This window comes from Haemaphysalis longicornis, unplaced genomic scaffold (assembly GCF_048455015.1).
Source record: "Haemaphysalis longicornis isolate Haplotype H1 unplaced genomic scaffold, Haemaphysalis longicornis Haplotype H1 scaffold_1, whole genome shotgun sequence".
Classification (NCBI taxonomy): Eukaryota; Metazoa; Arthropoda; class Arachnida; order Ixodida; family Ixodidae; genus Haemaphysalis; species Haemaphysalis longicornis.
The window spans coordinates 323,756,116-323,774,463 of record NW_027526203.1 but is presented as its reverse complement, the minus strand read 5'-3'; the positions used below and the strand labels follow the sequence as shown (position 1 = coordinate 323,774,463).

General features: G+C 52.9%; 1 protein-coding gene across 1 annotated transcript in view; it reads left to right on the top strand.

Annotated features, from left to right (window-relative positions):
- The window catches only part of LOC144159576 (phosrestin-2-like), a 360,527-nt gene that overhangs the window by 256,186 nt on the left and 85,993 nt on the right, over positions 1-18,348 (top strand). The window lies entirely within an intron of this gene.

Genomic DNA, 18,348 nt, shown 5'->3' with positions numbered 1-18,348 from the left:
CTTGCCACGTACCTCCAACGGTACGCTGCACGGTAGCTCAGCAAACGTTTCCGTTGCCACCAACGACAAGTTAGATTTCGTCCCCGCTTCGATGCTGAAGATGGCCATGGGCCACTCCTCCGAGATGGTCCGCATTTGTGGCCGGTCCCACACCGTTCGCTCTGCGCTACCCTGCCCATGCCGCGCCGCCCTCATCGATGTTCCTTATCCCCTTCCCCTACCTCCGCGCTTATGTTCCTTCATCTCGTCATAGCTTCGAAATCGCATTTTTTCAATCCGTCTCCACGGTTCCTCAACACACGCTTGCAGGCATCACCTTGTTGCGCCTCAGCGTTTTGTCCCGCCATCTTGTGGTCTCCTTGATTTCGCTACACTTTCAGCACCAGTTGAGGCGGTGCGGCACTCTCGCACTCGATTTGCCACTTCAGCTAGCGCCACCTGCACTTCAGCCCTCGATTTGACGCCGTGCTGCCCGAGTTCTTCCACACTTTTGCACTAGCCTCTGTGCGAGTTCTCGTCTCGTGCATGATGTAGCGTGCTTTGGCGCCTTTTTGGTGCGCATCGTAGCAGATGGCTCCAGCATGATACTTGTGTCAGTAAACGGAGTAGAAACGACAGCGTTTCCCGTTTTAGACGACAATGGTCGTCACGTGCAACAAGATAGTGCATTTGTGTACGAAACACAAGGCGAGTGCAGGTTGACGCCATTTTGAAAGAAAAAAAATTCGAGCGCGCAAATGCGGACTGCAGCAGACGACGCTTATGCACTTTTGCCCTCGATTCGGCCGCTGCACGGAAAGCGCTAGTGTACGGCTGCACTCGCACTTAAAGAGCTGGCGCTGCACTTGCACGACACTTTTGTGAACTAGTGCACAAATTGAAGCCAAATCGAGGAGTCCTTTGCTAGTTAATATGATCATGGTACTCCAAACCTGGCATCGTGGTGCAGTTTCATATATACATATACATCATATATACAGACGAAATTACGGTATGGTCTGCTCGCCAGGACCTCCGCCTCCAAGCCGTAAGCATTTAACAGGACCTTTCTGGCACCAGTTCTTGATGCACCTACCTCGGTCTAGCTCACAAGCTGTCCTGCGAAAAAGAGCATTTCTCACCATGGCGAACGCGTGTGGCCGTCGGCCCTTGTCATGCATATGATGCACTCCTATCTGCATTTTCATTACAGGCACACCTATCGCTACAGTATCTGTTTTACCATTCTCGTGAAACAGAACTCGCCACAATCATTGCATTTCTTACGTCGTTTCCCCCCAAAAGCCGTTGATGCGCCATCCAAGATGGCCGCATGCTTGTTTGAGCGATTCTCCAGCCCCGAATTCACTTTTTTGTTTGGGTCGTATTGGGCACTCCTAGAATCCGTTAACCTTTCAGCTATGCGAGCCATAATTGTTTCGTCAGCCCTCATTCCCATCCCGATGCTTCAATGGGAAGCACAACTGGAGGCGTTTCATGAAATTGTCTACCGGGGTCGTCGAGCCCGCCTTGAGAAACGAGATTTCAGTCGTGATTCCGTTTCTCTTTGATCCTATATGACAAAACCACCATCCTGGCAGCTATATAACATTTTTTCTGAGACCACCATGCAGATAACTGATGCCTGGCCTGTTGCTCGCATTAGTCTTCGAACGGTTGGTGCAACCATTCTTCTTTCTCCGGCACAAACCATCGGTTTCCTTGCGCTGACGTTTTATCGACGCAAGAGCACCAGCACTCTTCTCTATACCGCCCTACTTTGCTCGGACACGACGCCTCAACTTATTACTTGCACCTACATTACAACGGCTAAGCGGCCATCCACCCTCGCAGAGCTCCAAGCAGGGCGAGAGGCGCCCCTTCACACACACCTCCGCTTTTTTACAGGCTTCTTTCAGAGCCCCACCTGCCCTGATGGATCATTTCCTACCTGAGAGCTTCGTCGAATTCGTACTTCCACCCTACTTCTCGTAAACGTCTAGAATGTACGGCACACTTATTCCAGCCCTGTTCGCGTGCCGTGGCGCCAGCGCGACGGTCGCCCCTGCATGAAGGCCGCGTATACAGGTAGCAACTCACGCTTGCAGAACATTCCGTTCATCCTGCCCATTCCTCGGTGTTTGTTCACCTCGCCAGTGCGGAGGAATCTTTTCGGTGCAACGTGCGCACACTCATGGCCCAGCTAATGCGGGCTCCTCTCGCAACTTGTTCCGCCGAGATAAGCTCTCCTACAGGCACTTCTCTTGGGAGCTGCCGTCGCGCTGGCTTTGGCGAAAACCTGGCCACAACATTACCACGCCCAATTTGCTCTGGAGCTTGTCTTTCCTGCCCGTCTCCTCTTGAGTGGGCTACAGCAGAGCGCTTTGTGTTCGACTGCCGTGCAGCGGCAACACTTACGCCTGCAGCAGCTCGCCTGAATCTCAGCCGTCCGCCAGATCGCATATCATGGTTGGAGGGCGCATACCGTGCTTCCCCGCTTCGGTTCCTTCAAAAATCCGGATGTGCAGCCGTACATGTGTAGTACGTAAATATGTGGCAAAATTCGTGCTAAGTAAAATTGAATTCGGTCGCTTATATCTCAAACACGAAGAGCCAGGGAAGCTCCCGAGGTAACATTGAAGGTAACTTACACGTAGCGTTGCTGATGTTTACGGGAGTGTAGAACGTCGCTTTCATCGTAGCTTTATTGTTGCGGAAATTGTTTTACCAGCCGCGGAGGCTCAGTTGGGCAGGCGCTGCGCTACAGAGTTGGCGCCAAGGACGTGGGTTTAAGTTCCGCCCGCAGAAGTCGAAATTGAAAATATATGTACGCGCAAAATCTCTGTCCGTGTTGTAGATTTTCAAGTAGTCCCAATTAATTGGATCTCCGTTCCTACTGGCCGCCCTATAGCCGATGTGGAGCTTTGACACGTAAAACCCCAACTGAAACTTTTGTGGAAGCCCGCGTACTTCCAGCTTTTTACCACAATGACTAAGTCTTGACAGGTGCAGGTGCTCCAAAAATAATACGGAGTACGGGAGCGGTGGCCGGAGCGGGCAAAACTGCATGCCAGCGCGATCTAAGAAAGAAATACAGAGGACGACGCGCTACTAGCAACGCGCTACTAGGCTACAGCGCCTGTTGTCGATATGAATCAGCACCAACTCGCCCAACTTGCCATCTTGTTAAGCGCGATCTATGCGTAGATTCGGCGTAGATAGCGAGAGTGCGTGGGCGTGGGCACATCCGGCTGGCCCCTCTCGATGGTCTTGTGCTCGCCTTATCGCCGGCTCAAGCGAAGCCACGGTATGCCACCATAAGCCGCGTTTACATGAATGCGACAAGTGGCGCATCACATCGCATCGCGTCAATTTTCTAGCGCATCGCATCCATGTAAACGGGGCTAATGCGCTAAGGAAGCGCGTCGCATTAATGCGCCAGACAGGGGTGGATTGAGACGCGTAAGTCGACTTTCGAAGTGCATGTAAACGCGAGCGCATCGCATTAGGAATTATGTCGACAAGAAAAGTAAGCCCTGCAAACGCAGCTTTGCATTTAAAAACGTCTAAATCGAGTGTAAGACGCCAGAAAATGCGAGTCGTGAAAGAAGAACAAGAACCAGCCGTGCCGGAAGCTTTGGAAGCGCCAGAAACGCTGCTTTACCTTCGACGTGCGACACCGTATGGCGCCACCATCGCACCAGGGGTAATACGGTACATGTAAACGCTAGCGCATCTCATTACTCGTGATGCGCTAGGAAATGTGACGCTCAGCTATCGCATTCTGTCGCATGCATGTAAACGCGGCTTATATAGCCACGGCCGGGCTGGAGGAGCGGCGGGCAATGAAAGTGCGCGCTCGCCGCTCCTCCAGTCCGGCTGTGGCGAAGCCGCGCTGCTGCCACTCTTGCTCGCCAGGGGCGCTTTCGGAGCTTCATGAAGGCCTGTTTACGCAGAGCCAGCGAAGAAAGCATCGTCTTCAGCGGGGTCCGCTTTCTGCTTCGTCATGAGCGCCACCGATTTCACTATGGGTGTCTGCCGTGCTTAGCGATCCGCTTTATTTTGAATCATGTGGCTAAATTAATGCTTGGCTCAAGCTAACGCAAAAAATTAGCAACTTTTTCACCGCTTACAAAGCACATATCTGGACAAAAAAAAGGGCTGCATCAGAATTTGCTTCAATGGAAACCACCCTTGATTCATTTCTTTGATCATTGTCGCAAAATATCCCAATGGCTTCCTTCTCAAGCCGGGACACCCTTCATTTTTAAGCTAATTTGTGTAGGTTTGTGTCTCCCGCATAATAAAGTATATTTTTGTTCAAGTAACGGGACTCCAATGGTATCACTTCCTTATTTATTTGAGCGCCCATTTGTATCGTTAACGCAGTGTACGCGCATAAAATTTTTGTTTTTTGCTCATTTATATGCGTTAGCTTGAGCCAACGTTATTCTAGCCACATGAATCAAAATCAAGCGGATCGCGAAGCACGGTAGGCACCCATAGTGAAATCGGTGGCACTCAAGACGAAGCAGAAAGCGGACCCCGTTGAAGACGAAGCTTTCTTCGCTCGCTCTGCGTAAACAGGCCTTCATCAACCTCTGAAAGCGCCCCTGGTGAGCAGGGGTAGCAGCAGCACGGCTTCGCTTGAGCCGGCGATAGGGCGAGCGTCAGAACATCGAGAGGGGCCAGCCGGATGGGCCCACGCACTCTCGCTATCTGCGGCGCATCTACGCATAGATCGCGCTGGCATGCAGTTTTGACCGCTCCGGCCACCGCTCCCGTGCTCGGTATTATTTTTGATTGATTGTAGGGTTTAACGCGCCGACGCAACACAGGCGATGAGGCGCGCCGTAGTGGAGGGCTCCGGATTAATTTTGACCACCTGGGGATCTTTAACGTGCGCCGAAATCTCGTACACACGGGCGTTTTTGCTTTTCGACTCCATCAGAAAAGCGGCCGCCGCGGCCGGGAATCGAACCCGCGACCTCGTGCACTCGGTATTATTTTTGAAGCATCTGTACTCTGCATCCCTGTAAGACAGGACGAACGTAGTGGTCACTCAATTTTTCGAATGCTCAAATAAAATGTAATTACAAAAAAAAGCCGCCCGCCCGCATCTTCCCACGGGGGGAACTCGAGTAAATGCGTCGCATAGGGGTGGTTGTATTGCGTGAAAGTTGCGTTATTGGGTAGTTTGTGGTTACCGTTTGGATGTGGGGAGGGTTTGGAATGCTTTCGAACGCGCGCTCCGCCGCTTATATACACTGCGCGCGCTGTCGAGGGAGAGGAGTATGGGGGAGAGACGCGCATGCGCGCACTTCCGTACACAAGCGCGCGACCTTTCCACGCCCCCCACCACGCTGTTGTCACGCAGCTGTCACGCCGCTAGCACGCCGCTATCACGTGTACACCTGCCGCTGTTGCTGCTGAGCGCGACGGAGCGCACGGGGTAACTACTGCGCATGCGCGCGCAGACGCGTTCCCCCGCACCGCCGCAGCTGTTGTTGAGAGCGACGAGGTGCACGGGGCAGCTACGGCGCATGCGCGCGCAGACGCGCCCCTGCCGCACCGCCGCAGCTGTTGTTGAGAGCGAGGAGGGTACGGGGGAGAGGCGCGCACCTGCGCCTCGACGTGACGTCATGAGCTGCGGACGCCTATGGACGGAGGAGTTGGCGAGCCTAAGAAATGCTCCGCATTTAAAAAAGTAGGCGTGGAAGCTCGACGGGTAGCGCTGCCGGCTGCATTGAAGCGAGGTCGGATTTCTCCGGGCGTAGCATTCTGATTGAAAAATACAAAAACAAAACCCCGGGATGTTTTTGTAAAACATTCTACCAATGCGTTCGTGTTTATTTCTAGATGTTTCTTTATTGGGCCATACAAGCATCCTAAAAATCTAGTAATATGGTGTCATGTGGCGGAGAAAGGGAAATTAGGTGGGGCGCCATTACTACAGAACAGAAGGACACAGAGAAATAAAAGCATCACATGGAACAACGTTAGGCTTGTTTAGAGCTAGAAAAAAAAAAGAAAGCTTCTTTGCTCACAATTGACCTGGAAATAGAAATAGGGCCGGGGGAGAATGGCAGTCATGAACCAGACCAACAAGGCATTTGGACCGGGACTTCTTATCGCGGACACACGAACAGAAACGTGCGCTCCCACCGGACGACCTGCCCACCTGCCTTCCACAACCTCTTAAGTGCGGTGCGATGTCCAGCGGGAGCGCCTCGTCTGGCCTTCTCCACCGCAAGCTCCTCTTTGGCCCTGAAAAAAAGAAACCATAAAGATAGCGGACCCCTCAAGCAGCCCATGAACTGAACTGCACGCAAAAAATGTGCGCTATGTGTTCTGCTCGGAGCCGTGCGTTGCTTCGTTTTGCCCTTCGTTGGCTCGTTTCTCCCGGCTGCACGCCAAAAGAGACTTCTTTTAAAGTGCGCGTAAGTATCGCAGCCAAGTTGGGCGCAGAATGAAGCGGTCATTGTATTGAAATTCTATTACCTAGGGCGAAAAAAAAATCAAATGGATGCGTCGTAAAAAGAAAACACTCATTCGTGTGTTTGTATATAGGAACTCCACGCAACCCCAACCTATACGTTGTTGAGGCTTCAAAATGCGCTGCTTCACACGTAAGTGTACAGGAAGCACCCTAACCGGCATGCTTTCATTAGAGTAACACCGGGGAAATACAGTCACGTTCGAACGCTCACACACCCGTTCGAGCCCCACGCCACACCCGCCCGAGCCCCACGCCCACGGTATCGCGAAAATTTTCACGCTGGCCCAAGGTGACTCATCTGCTGCTACAGCTATATGGGTGGCCCGTCCGCGTACGTGCCTGTAGCCATTAATAGAGCAAGACGGACATGGCCGAAGTCCGCATAATTGATGCACACTGTCTTATCCTATTGTATGAATGTTTCCCTAACGGGCTTCAATCTCGCACCCGCATGCTGACGTCCATAAACTTGATAACATATTTTAGCACAGTACACTCTCCGCATAAAGGCAGAGCGGTAAAGCCTTATTTTGACTGGTGTTAGTTACACCATGCCATTGAAACAGCGCGGACCAGAGCACCGCCCGACCCAACGTTGTGTCGCAAGGGGGCTTCGGGCTGAGCACGTAACAATCTATACGTTCATTAAAAAAGTTTATGCTGCTGTACTTGCGCAGAAGACAGTTAAAAAAGTAAATGTGGAAGAATTTAACAGTTTTAGTTGAGAGAGAAACAAGTAATGGTTAGGTTGCCTCAACTGGACCGCGAGAGGCGCTCCACACACACAAGCGCAACAAACTAATGTCTGCATGAAATCCCCAAACTGGGCGCAACAAGATCAAGACAAAAGCTGTTATAAGGGTTCGAATAAGCTTAGGGACCTTTGAAAAGAAAGCCGCCCGCCCGCATCTTCCCACGGGGGGAACTCGAGTAAATGCGTCGCATAAGGGTGGTTGTATTGCGTGAAAGTTGCGTAATTGGGTAGTTTGTGGTTACCGTTTCGATGTGGGGAGGGTTTGGAATGCTTAACTTGTTGACGGTACTGTTGCTTCCATCGCTTATACTTCATCTGGAGCCAAACGAAAGGCAAGCAAAGACGCACTTGACTGAAGTTCGAACGCGCGCTCCGCCGCTTATATACACTGCGCGCGCTGTCGAGGGAGAGGAGTATGGGGGAGAGACGCGCATGCGCGCACTTCCGTACACAAGCGCGCGACGTTTTCACGCCCCCACCACGCGGTTGTCACGCAGCTGTCACGCCGCTAGCATGCCGCTATCACGTGTACACCTGCCGCTGTTGCTGCTGAGCGCGACGGAGCGCACGGGGTAACTACTGCGCATGCGCGCGCAGACGCGTTCCCCCCGCACCGCCGCAGCTGCTGTTGAGAGCGACGAGGCGCACGGGGCAACTACGGTGCATGCGCGCGCAGACGCGCTCCTGCCGCACCGCCGCAGCTGTTGTTGAGAGCGAGGAGGGTACGGGGGAGAGGTGCGCACCTGCTCCTCGACGTGACGTCATGAGCTGCGGACGCCGATGGACGGAGGAGTTGGCGAGCCTAAGAAATGCTCCCCATTTAAAATGGATTGGGTTAATGTCACTTTTATTAGCGGCATGAGCGCTAGTTATTCCTATTCATCCCCGCGGACTGATTTTCTTTACGTTTTCTTACCTGGAGGCCATCGGTTTCTCCATTCGTTCTGACTAGCCATTTTTGACTACGTAACCAAATACGATACATTTCTGCGCTGTAATTTAATCCTGGCTGCCTCGTGGGTTGCCGGTTGCACTGCTTCTTTTTTCTTGCAGGTTAAGGTGAGTTAAACTGAGCCCAAAATTTATTTATTTTAGGTTTTATTTTAGGATAGGAATCTCAAATCAAACCCGCTCCCATAAACAAATATAGGCGAATAAATACCTGCAGTAGTGAACTCATCTACTGTAAGCGAATTAGGAAACCAGGGTTTGTGAGACACCGTTCACATCGAATAACTATACAGGGTGTCCCAGCTATCATATGCACCAAGATTTAAAAAAAAGAGCAACGGCGTTCCTCGAAGAAAACCTAGTGCATAATGTTTGTAGCACTGTGGAGAAGCGGTCAGTATTTTTTTTTTGTTACTGAGACTTTCTTAAGTATTTGTTATTAATTATCTAACTACAGAATTACTGTCCTAATCACTAAAGCGTCAATGAGGCATTCGTAGGTACCCACGAGGGGCATCTAACTGCGCTATTTTCAGCGACAAACTAATTGCGCACACATTTATTCTGATCTGGTGCCAGGGCCTCCTTAACATGCTCGGCTCTTACCTTTTTATCACCGACCTATAAATTCTCTTTATGTGTTCTCGGCCTTTTGGCTAAGATCAATATGATGCCGTTGTAGCGGGCATCGACTTCGACTTCGACGCTGATCGAGTCAAGGACTTCATTTTCCTGTGGGGCGGCCCTACGTTTGTGCGTTGGGGTGGCCCCTCCTTCAGGACGTCATCTATCCTGCCGCCGACTGGACCGCCTCTTGGACATTTAAGGACACGTCATCATGGCGTCTTGGGAGGCTGTTCAGCCACCACCCAAGGCCCATGTCTTCTACTTCACGGCCCCGAAGGACGTCACCGTGGATGACCTGGTGAACAGCCTCGAGGAAATCGTAGGCCGTTATGGCCTGGACACCCTGATGCACCTGGGTGGATTTAAGTTCTGCGCAGTGGCTGCTTCGGCTGCTGCTGCTCGCAAGATCGCCGAAAAAGGAGCTGTTCTTGTGAACGGCGTTTCGTGTCCTGTGGCCTGCATGGGCCCACAGGTCGTCTACGTGACGGTGTACCGATTGAACCCCGTCGTTAGCCACGCGGATCTCGCGGCAGCACTGAGACCGTATGGAAAGGTCCTCAACGTCAGCCAGCCGTCGCGGAGGAGTCTTCAGCACATCAAGACCGGCATGCGACTCGTGAAGATGGAGATGGCCAAGGCCGTGCCTAACTTCATGAAGATACGAGGGTTCAAGGCCCAGTTTGAGTATAAAGGAGTGCGACCGGTATGCGCCCGTTGCGGTCAGAGCGGCCACCAAGTTAGCAACTGCAAGACCCCGTGGTGCGGCCGCTGCTCGGAGTACGGCCACGACGAAGCCGACTGTAACGCCAAGTGTCGGCGCTGCAAGGGCAACCATGCAACCGCCGACTGCCTGCGGCCCCGGTCCTACGCGGACGCTGCAAGCAATTTCTCCGCGACGCCTAGTGCGTCCCCCAGTCAGCAGGCTCTCGAGAGCGCAAGTGAATTTCCTGAACTACCCTTCGCCCTCTCCGGCCAGCCAGAAGAGGCGTCAAGCGGGAATATTGAGGCTCTCGGAAGCGCAAGCGAATTTCCCGAACTACCCCGGGCCTCCTCAGGCCAGCCGGCAGAGGCGTCAAGCGGGAGCACTGCTCTGGGTGACAGCACGGCGATTGAGGAATCTACGAGCGACAGCCAAGAAATGGACCTCGAGGGCTACACGTCGCCTTCGGAGGAGGCGATTGCACCTGCTGGGGAGGCCACGTCATCGTCTTCGACGGACACTTCCCTCTTCACGAGTCTCAGCTCTACCGAGAGCAGCGACACCGCAGAGCAGCCTCAGCGCGAGCAAGGGCATGCGCCGGTCAAAAACACCGTTCTTTCTGGAACCTCCAGCGGCTCGCGCAGCAGCCGACGAAAGGAGAAAAACAAGCCCGGAACCAGTGCCAAGACAGCACTCGCGTCAAAGCCCTCTGCCGCGGGCCTTCTTACGCCCAGCACCAGTGTTCTGTTTCCGCCCAAGATCAAGGACCCCCGCCTAGTCAATCCTGTCAGCCAGGTGGCTGACCTACTGCGCTCCCCATCCATCCTGGATTGGCCCGACGCGTCCAAGCGGACCCTGCCTTCCTCCGCGGACTCAGGTGACGCGGATGACACTAAGAAATTGTGTGTTGAAGTGTCCTCTGAGGACAGCGAAATGTAGGAGGGAGCGTCAACATTCACTAGCGCATTAATACCATCATGCTGGTACATTTTCTTTCCCTGAATGCCCAAGGTTTTCGAAGCTTTGACAAACAGAGAGAAATAATGCATTATGCACGTGCGCAAAACGTTGACGTTCTCTTCCTGCAGGAATGTAATTCCCGCTCGCCGCGCGATGTGTTGGCTTTTCGCGAGCGGTTTTCAGTGGAGGCGTTTTTTGCATTGACTGATCGGGTAGCTTCGGGGGTAGGAGTTGTTTACTTGCGCGAGAGCCTTCGTCGCAAGGCTCACTGCACGTTTGGCTTTGACGGGCGCGTGCTTGCAGTAGATTTTCTGCTCCTAGATCGTCGTGTGCGTGCCGTGATTGTTTATGCACCAGCGCGACACTCCGATTCATCGGCGTTTTTTGCATCTCTAGATGCATTCATGTTGGAGCCCTACCCCACCTTTTTAGTGGGGGACTTTAACTGTGTTCTCGATCCCCAGCGAGATGTGTGTGGTCCTGGACAGGGTAAACCTTATGTCGGCGCGCGGGCACTAAAGGATCTTGTAAGCCAGTTCCAACTCCGCGACGCGTGGGTGCAGCTGCATGGTGAAAGGTTTGCCGCCACGTGGGAAAGGGGACGATCGGGCAGCCGGTTGGATAAGTTCTACTTCCCGCCGGAGCTCAGCCATTATCTTGAGCGCTGTGATGTTCTCTCTTTTCCTGCGGGCACTCCGCGTATCTCCGATCACAGGCCAGTCTTAGCAACTCTAAACCTTGGCGACTGTATGCCACGTCAGCAGACGTGGCGGATCGACGAGAGTTTGCTGACAAATTAGGTCAGTGTAGCCGCGTTAAGGGATGCGCTTCGTTCACCGCGCCGCGACTCTACGAACCCACTACCGTGGGACGAGTTAAAGTCCGGCTGGCGCGAGGTGTTGGTCCGGGAGGGGAGAGCGCGTAAAGGCCGCATCACGGCCGCGCTCAACGATACACTGTGGAGGCTTCGGATCGTCAAAAGGGGTGGCGCTTTAACCTTCACCATGCGTGACTACGTCAATGCATTGAGGGCGCGATATGAACATCTGTTACGGCATAGTCGTGCCCAGTTTCTAGGCCGGCCAGTTTCAGACCCATCCGTGTTACGGTACGTCAAATCAGGCTCCCTTGACGGACCAGGATTGGCTCAAGTGCCAGAGGTTATGTTGCCGGACGGCTCAAAAAGTGCTAATAGCGACGACATTTGTGAGGTGTTCACGGCCCATTTTTCTCGCCTTCTCACCTCAGAGAATACGTTGCGGGATGAATTCTTTGAGGAACGCCTAGCGTCTTTTTGTGGAGCGCTGCCCCAGGTACCCCATGACATGGTGAGCAGGCTTTGTGCGCCGGTTTCGCAAGAGGAGCTGCACGATTGCGTCAGACGCCTAAATGGCGCATCAGCGGCGGGCCCTGACGGCATCCCTGCAAGGTTCTACAAGACCTTTTTTTCCGTTGTTGGGGGCGCGCTTCTCGTCATGGTGAACGGCTTTCTTCTTCATGGAGAGCGGCCGGAATCCTTTCGCGAGGGTCGTGTCGTACTGATAGCGAAGCCAGGAGGGAGCCCTTCGGACCCAGGTGCCTACAGGCCTATCACGCTCCTCAACACTGATTATAAGATTGTTGCGTCCATTTTAGCCCGCCGAATGAGCCATGTACTCCCGTGCATACTAAGCTGCGCGCAAACGTGCAGCGAGCCGGGCCGGTCAATTTTTTCATCCTTAGCCCTGACCCGCGACCTATTTGACTTCGCATCGAGAACCGGCATTTCCGGTTGTTTCATATCGGTCGATCAGGCGAAAGCTTTCGACAGAGTGGAGCACCGGTACATGCTCGGTGTCTTAGGTCTCTACGGTTTCCCGTCGGAGTATATATCTTGCCTTCGGGCTAGCTTACTCGAACGTGACCGCCCGGCTGATTGTCAATGGCCGCCTCAGTGAGCGCTTCACAGTTACGCGCGGGATCAGGCAGGGTTGTCCCTGGTCCCCCTCGCTCTTTGCCCTATGCCTGGACCCCCTTCTGCGTCGCGTGGCAGCGTGTCCTTCCATCCGCGGCTTCCCGCTGCCCGGTCAAGGTCAGATTAAGGTCTCTGCATATGCGGACGATGTGTCCCTTTTTCTCCGGGATGAGGAGAGCTACCGAGCGTTTACACGGCTTTTTTTGGAGTATGGTGAGCTGTCTGGATCCCGGCTGAATAAGGGCAAAAGCAGAGCGCTACGATTTGGGTCGCTTGCCAGTGACCTTGCTGGAGACGTACAGTGGGTGAGGAAAGTCCGGGTGCTAGGTGTAGTCTTCCATGGCTCTGGAGAAGTTGCTCGCGAGACGTGGAATAAATGAATGAAACAAATCTTTATTAAACGTGGAAGGGTTTGTAAGACACGGCTGACAAACGTATAAACATAGCGTCGACTTTCAAGCTGTCTCTCTCTGAGAGGAGCTATATCATTAAGTCGTGCGTGTCAGCGGCGTTCTTTTAAGTGGCGAGGGTAGCTCGACCACCTCGTGATATAACTCGTCGGCTGGCCACAAAATTCGGGTCATTTTTCTGGGCTAGCAAGACCGAGTCAGTTGCGCGCGCTTTGCTGCGTCTGCCCCGCAGCATGGGGGGTTTTAGCTTGCCATGCCTGAACACGATGTCAAGTGTTCTAGCGTTACGCGGTGTGTGGGAACTAGTAGATGATGATGAGTACCCGGGGCAGGCTCTGCTTCGCTACTTCTTGGGTACTGCTCGCTTGTTGTTTTATGATGAGCCCATTACCGGACCTACAGCCGTGCAGCCGCCAGCTTTCTATAGGTACGTTGCTAAAACACTTAGAGGCTTTCAGTCGGCCAACCCAGATTTGGATATTAGAGCCTCATCTGCGACTAATATATGCGAGAAATTGGCTATTGGGCAACTGAATGATCGGCAAAAAGAGAAGTCTCGCGGGGCCCGCTGGCAACAGGTAACGTCAGCGGTGCTTCCTGCAGACGTTCGTGATTTCGGGTGGCTGCGGGGCTGGAGGGCCCTGCCGACGTGTGACCGCCTTGCAGCATTTGGTGTGGTTCGCTCTGCCCGGTGCCCGCAATGCGGACGCACTGAGACGCTAGAGCATGCTCTTTTTGAGTGTCGTGTGGCCGCCACATTCTGGGTTTTACTCAGCAGAATGTTTGAGCTTAGGCTGGGAGCCCGCACGAAATCGAAAGACCCATTTGTCAGCTTTCTGCTGTGTGTGGGTGCCTTTGTTGTGTGGCGCCAGCGAGGTGTAGCCGCCTTGCAGGCACGACCACAGCGTGCCATGTATCCCCTGTTGTGGCGTGTTCGAAAAATGGCCATAGAGCATCTGCAGCATGAGCTGGCGGCGCTGGGTGAAGAATCTTTTCTCATGCGTTGGTCTACTCACTTCATCAAGGTTGCCAATAACACCGTGCAATGGTGTGTCGTGCCTTATTAATAAGGTTAAACTTGCGTGCTGAAAGGAGTTGTATGTTTGAGGCCAAGGCGCAGTTTAGGCAGCCTGGCTGCGCATGCATCTCTGTACGGACATAGAACGGATGTGTGTGAACTGCTGTTGTTTTTATGTTCACTCCCACGCGTGAACTATGGTGTATGAGTCTCGTGCCTCGGACACTATTGTAAAGGACCTTCGGTGCGGTGGACTAGTTGTTTTGTGAACTTCCGTGATCTTCACTTCCTTTATCTCTGTGGCACATTACGTAAATCCTGTGCTCTGTCGACCCGTGTAGTAGCTAACTACAGCGGGTCCTAGCTGTAACCTGTGTTTAATAAATTCTCTTTATGTGACTGATAAAGAAAACCCGCGAAATATGAAAAATACCACGTGAAGGCGCTTCCGCGCGCATCGTAAAGCAGTGCCCTCGAATAAGTTGACTGAAACCAACTGCTTCGCATGTCACCCGCCAGAGACAGCGCATCACCTTGATAATGGCATGCATGGAAGGAGCAGCAACCGCAAGTTTTGCGGGGCACGTGTGGCAGATAAGGCGTAAACTAGGTCGCGATTTCTTCTTTCCTTATTTGGTTTATTTCATTCTGGCTAACTCAGAGGCAGCCTGTTTGAGGGCGTTGCTTTACGATGCGCGCAGGAGCGCTGTCACGTGGTATTTTTCATATTTCGCGGGTTTTCTTTAGTACTCAGAATAAATGAGTACGCAATTAGTTCGTCGCTGAAAATACCGCAGTTACATGCCCCTCGTGCGCACTGTTACGAATCGGCCAACGCCGCCGTATTTTCCCGCATCAGCCACCACGTGCGAAGCCACCACGTGTGCCACAGCCGTCAGGCGCCCGCGTGTCGGTGAATCATACTTTCGTGTCTCGACATGCCCGGCTCAGACGCTTCGCAATCGGCGCGATCAACATTCGACGGCGCGCCCAGGCAAGCTTCTCGGACGTGCGCCCCACAGCCATCAGGTGCCAGCACGTCGGTGAGTCACGCCTCGACATGCCCGGCCCAGTAGCTTCGCTTTCAACGTGCTTCAAACTTCGACGGTTGCCGGCCCGGCGAGGCATGTCTCAGCATGTTTGAAGGACACTCTCTCTCCTCTCTCGGACTCCACGTGCGCCGAGGCCATCGATGACTCACGAACTGTGGAAAGAGCGTTGTGTGTGTCTGTGACGTTCGTGGCGTGTTGCTACTTGGCGTTTTGACCGTTGCTGCTTTTGGGTATAAATAGAAGCACCCCAAGCGCTGAAATTCATTCCTGTCTGAGCAGCAAATCCATGCGGTCGCTCTGCTCGAGTCCTGTATTGTAACCTCGCCCGTTGGGGCATTGTTGTTTTTGGCTTCGGCTCACCTCTCGCTATGAAGTAAACAGTCACGTTTGCCTACTGCTTCTGGACTTCTTCACGGCTGCAACAGCGGCTGGCCGCTCGCATCATACACGCTACCACTCGTATGTCGGAGGCCACGGAGATCGGATCGGGTGCCCCCGCCCGGTCGCAACAACTGGTGTCAGCGCTGGGATGACACGGTCCCAACAACTGGTTGGCAGCGGTCGGACGACAACTTCGTAACACCTGGAGCCAGCGGTGCGAGACCCAACACCACGGACGTCAAGGCGGCTTCGGACTTCGCAGAATTCACGGCGGTCAAGGTTGAGTGCGGGACTTTTCTTCAGTGAGTTTACCAGGCTTCTGAGGATAGCTGGTAGGGCGTGTGTTTTTGTCGCGTGGGTTATTCGCGCAAAACATTTTTTGGAGCAGTGGGAAAGCAGTACTCCAGACCGGCCATGAATTTGAAGGCGTTGAAAAAACCGCAGTTGTTGGAGCTTGCAAAAGAGTTGCGCTTGGATGTTACGGATGCGCTGAGAAAGCCAGAGCTGATACAGGCTATACTCGCTGTTGGGGCTGACGATGACGAGCTGTCTGAGTGCATTGAGACGATCAATGGCAGGGAGACCGCTAAATGTCAGGCTGCAGAGGCCGAGGCTTTGCGCCAGCGTGAGGAACGCGAGGAAAGAAAGCGAGAACAGGAACGCGAGAATAGAAGGCGAGAACAGGAGCGACAGCATGAGCTGGAACTGAAGCGTCTAGACGTCGAGGCGTCTCGACCTAGACGTCAGAGTGGCAGCAGCGTGCAGTGTGCGGCGACTGAGCGACCTACGTTGCGAATGTGTGACCTAATGCGACCCTGCAAGGTAGGAGAAGACATCGGTCTTTTTTTGGTCAACTTCGAGCGTACGTGTGAGAGGGCACAGTTTAGCCGAGACTCATGGCCGCAAAAGCTGCTCACGCTTTTGCCAGGTGAGGCATCCGACGTGATGGCCCACTTGCCAAAGGAGGAGGCGGAGGACTATGAGAAAGTCAAGTCGAGCCTCCTGCGTAAGTACAGGCTGTCAGCAGAGGCATTTCGCCTGAAGTTCCGTGAAGCCTAGAAAGCTAGGGGCGAGTCGTACTCGGAGTTCGCCTACAAGCTGAGGGCAAATATGGAAGAGTGGCTCAAAGAGGCAAAGGCTTTCGGAGAGCACTACAAGGTAGTTGAGTGCTTCGGTCTTGAGCAGTTTTACCGCCGTGTACCAGAAAACCTGAGACTCTGGGTGCAAGATAGGCCAGGGGTAAATACTGTGGATCAGACAGCTCAGCTAGCCGACGAGTTCGTCGCACGACGAGGTGCGCAAGGGCCGAGAGACGGCCAAAAAGAGTTCAGGCCGAGGCCTGATAAGTAAGGGCCGCAATGCATAGCTCCCCAGGTAGACGGTGGAGCAAGGAAAGTCGTTGTCGGGGATAGAGAAACTGGCCACGATAACGAAAAAAGAGCAGCAGACGCTGAGGAGCAGCGCAGAAAGAAAGCTTTTGAAGAGCGCAGACAGGCTGCGTGTTACAACTGCGGCGAGACGGGACATTTCGCTGCCAGTTGTAAGAAAGGAAAACTCGTCTTTCACGTACTACATCAGAGTGAGGACAGCAGGCAGTTTCTGGAGCCGTACGTACGTGAGCTTGTCGTCAACGGTAAACCGTGCCGAGTTCTCCGCGGCGACGGTAGACAAGGTCCACCCTTCGTACGTTGAACCGGATCAGCTAACGGGGCAGTGTATTTGGGTGAAGCCAGCCGTAGGAGCACGAAACGTGCGCCTGCCGATTGCTAAGGTCAGCATCGGAGGTCCGTTTGGTGAACTTGTGACGCAGGCAGCAGTATCCCCACAACTTCTTCCGGAGTACAGGTACCTATTCTCGAACAGGTCGGATCAGCTGTTAAGGGGGCACCTGGGTCCTTGGGACCGAAAAATTGTGCAAAAATGCATTTTTTTTAGGCATCACTTTTCTCTTGATTTGCACAGTTTTTTCTCCAGAAATTGCGTACGTGGAACAGTACCAGGTACTTATAAAAGCCAAAGAGGCCCGATTTAAATAAAGAAATAATTATTTTTTCATAATCCCAGCCTTTTTTGCCACGAGTGGCATGGCAGTGGTAATATATTCTCGAGAGGTACATCCCAGCATGTAGTACAGCTAGGAAAATAATTTCATTTGCACTGTGAAGCTGAATGTTTAAACCATGCGATATGGGGAGCAGATTTTGCATTTTGTTTTTAAGTAGCTGTTTAATTAGCATTATTTTTAATTGGTTAGCAGGAGTAGTTCAAACCTAGAAGTTAGAATGGATGTAAACGTGTATGTGATTGCAAAGCAAACAAACTGCTTGCCATATTTCCTTCTACACAACTTCTGGTATCTATTCATGTTTTCCTGGTAATCTTTTGTTGAATAGTTTTTTTTGTATTGTTCTCAAGAACAATAGAGGGAATTTTTAAAATTTACTCCGAAACTAGTTATCCCACATCAAAACTAATTGGATATTTGAAATCGGCTAAAAAAACTGAACAAGCCCATGAAGTTTCGGCAAAATTTGTTGGAAAGCAAAAAAAAAAGTGTCTAAGACCAGTGTGCCCCCTTAAGCGAAAAGGGGTACAATTTTGAGAAACTGCCGAGGAAAGAACCAGCTGGGCTCGCTGCGAAGAGCTCGAGTAACGATAGGGTCGCCACCTCTGTGAGGAATGGCGAAACGCAGACAGAAAGCCATGATTGGGCATTTCTTGAGGCTCACGACAGAGGGCAGCGTAAGAAGGCCCCTACGGTGAGCGGAGATGTTTCGTCGCCATGTTCGAAGTGCGCTAGATCACGTGAGGCCTTGAAAACGGCTGTCGACCCGAACGCGCGCAGTTCGCGGGCTAACAGCATTCCGCGGGAGTGCAGAAACCATGAGGCTACCGAAAGGCAACACGAGTCCGCTGAAACGGAGGTTGTTCCTTCGGACGGTAGTGCAGAAACGAGCAATGTGGCGGGAAAGCCTGCAGTCGAGGCAGCAAACGGTTTGCAGGGTTCAGTTGGGAGTCATGACGATCTTGCCATTGGGCAAGCCGATTCCGTCCTGCCACCAG